At 43.8% G+C, this 2,500-nt stretch overlaps 1 protein-coding gene across 1 annotated transcript in view; it reads left to right on the top strand.

Moving 5' to 3' along the window:
- aacs (acetoacetyl-CoA synthetase) overlaps positions 1–2,500 on the top strand; it is a 34,185-nt gene that overhangs the window by 7,929 nt on the left and 23,756 nt on the right. The window lies entirely within an intron of this gene.

Raw genomic sequence — 2,500 nt, forward strand, 5'->3', positions numbered from 1 at the left:
AGTTCAGAAGTCTGTTATTATACTAGTACTAAAAAAATGGATTTACAAAAATTCATGAACGTTGGTCAGGATGCTTCTGAAACTGTATAACTTTGGTTTTACCTGAACTTAAAGAAGGACAGAAAGGGGTCTGTGTGTGTGTGTGTGTGTGTGTGTGTGTGTGTGTGTGTGTGTGTGTAGTTTAAAGGTTTGGGACTGAATGAACCAGACTGTTATTTATCAACACCCCAGGCAAACTTCTCCCCAGGCGCTTGTTTAGATGTGTGTGTTTATTAGCGCACAGTGTGTACGGTGCTCGCGGTAGTTTTATATATTTACAGTCTATAATATATATTTATTTATATATTTCTGTTTGTGTGATTTTCTTTAGCAATGTAAGTGCTCTTTTTAAGGTTTCTCCGAAGCGATAATTGTGGGCGTGTCTGAATGAGCAGAGGCGTGCTTTGTGTGTGTGATGTCCGTACTCACAGCTGATGAAGCGCAGTTTTATCAGTGTAGTGAGGAGGAAGATACGAAGACCAGTGTGACAGGATGTGAGTGACGAGTCCGAAGAGTCCATGAAGTGCTTTAGAAGAAGATTAATCAGTGACAAATTCCTTTAGATTTAACTTCAAATATTTAAACACTTAATGTCACTCAGAATGTGTTCCAGGGTGTGTTTATTTCCCCGCAGTCAGGAAATATCTTCATCTTTAAAAGAATAAATGTGCTTTATTGCAGATGTGATTATGAGGAACAATGAAATCCAAATTATGCTTTTGTAAAATGTTTGGATTCACTTCTTCACTGTTACATACAGTGCTGTGCATAAGTATTTGCACCCCCTCAAAAAAAAAAAGGAAGTGTGTTTAAATCGGAAGTGACACAATGCGTTTAATGGCGTCAACTTGCGTGTAATTAAAGTGCCGGTGATCTCAGTATGATCTCAGTATGATCTCACACTCGTTCCTGGAAGAACCCAGAGTTTACTGGAGAACATACCGAAACACACAGCATCGTGAAGCTCAAGGAGCGATCAAAACCAGTCCAGGATGAAGTTCTGTAAAAGTATCAATCAGAGTTTCATGATAAAAAAATGATCCCAAAGTTGGAACCTTTCACAGAGCAACATTAAATCTGTTTTATATATAAAAAAAGGTAAAGAATACGACAGAACCGTGAATCTGCTAGAGGGGATTAGCATTGAAACACTACCAAGAGGACAAGAGTAGGGCTGAATGTGATGCTACCACCCCCATGCTTCACGGTGAGGATGGTGTTCTCAGGGTGAGGAGCAGTGATAGGTTTCCACCTGCTGGAGACAGAAGGATCAGGTTTAGTTTCATCAGACCAGAACCTTTTTCCACGTATGATTCTCCATAAGACTCTTCACTCTTCCATAAAGTCCAGTCTGTAGTTGTCCTGTGAGCAGCTTCTCCATCTGAGCTGTGGATCTCTCCAGCTCCTTCTTGGTGTCTTGGATCAAACTGTATTGATTTACCAAAGAAAATCTCAGTGAAGTTTATTTCAGCTCCAGACTGGGACACTACACAGTGAGGAGAAGTTCAGGGGGTGAATACTTACGCATGGGTCTGTAAGTAAGGAATAAAATGGACTGTGTGGTGTGATGCAGCCTCCAATAAACACTGACTGGTGTACACTACACCCTGGGTGATGGAGTACAACTCAGTGACATGTGTGTGTGTGTGTGTGTGTGTGTGTATGTATGTGTGTGTGTATGTATGTGTGTGTGTATGTATGTGTGTGTGTGATTCATTAGCTGTATTGCTTCCTCTCTGTCTTGCAGTAAGGAACTGGGCGGAGTCCAGCAGTGACTCACTCTTCACTCATACATGCACACACACACACACACACACACACACACAAAACATGCACACACACAAACCTTGCACACACACACACACACACACACACACACACACACGGATCTTAGCCCTTACAATATCCTGCTACTTCAGTTTACCTCCAGTATTTGTCTTCTGTTGTGTGTGTGTGTGTGTGTGTGTGTGTGTGTGTGTGTGCGCCCGCTGTGTGTGTGTGTGTGTGTGTTTTTAATTAAGCTAAGTGCTTCCCACAAATAGCACAATGTCAAATTATGGAGCACTAAATGTATGTCTCTCTCTCTCTGTCTCTCTCTCTCTCTCTCTCTCTCTCTCTCTCTCTCTCTCCCCCCCTCTGTCTGACTCTCTCTCTCTCTCTCCCCCTCTGTCTGACTCTCTCTCTCTCTCTCTCTCTCCCTCTCCCCCTCTGTCTGACTCTCTCTCTCTCTCTCTCCCTCTCCCCCTCTGTCTGACTCTCTCTCTCTCTCTCTCTCTCTCTCCCTCTCCCCCTCTGTCTCTCTCTCTCTCTCTCTCCCTCTCCCCCTCTGTCTGACTCTCTCTCTCTCTCTCTCCCTCCCCCCCTCTGTCTGACTCTCTCTCTCTCTCTCCCCCTCTGTCTGACTCTCTCTCTCTCTCTCTCTCTCTCCCTCTCCCCCTCTGTCTGACTCTCTCTCTCTCTC

The sequence above is a fragment of the Pangasianodon hypophthalmus genome, chromosome 24 (genome assembly GCF_027358585.1).
Source record: "Pangasianodon hypophthalmus isolate fPanHyp1 chromosome 24, fPanHyp1.pri, whole genome shotgun sequence".
NCBI lineage: Eukaryota > Metazoa > Chordata > Actinopteri > Siluriformes > Pangasiidae > Pangasianodon > Pangasianodon hypophthalmus.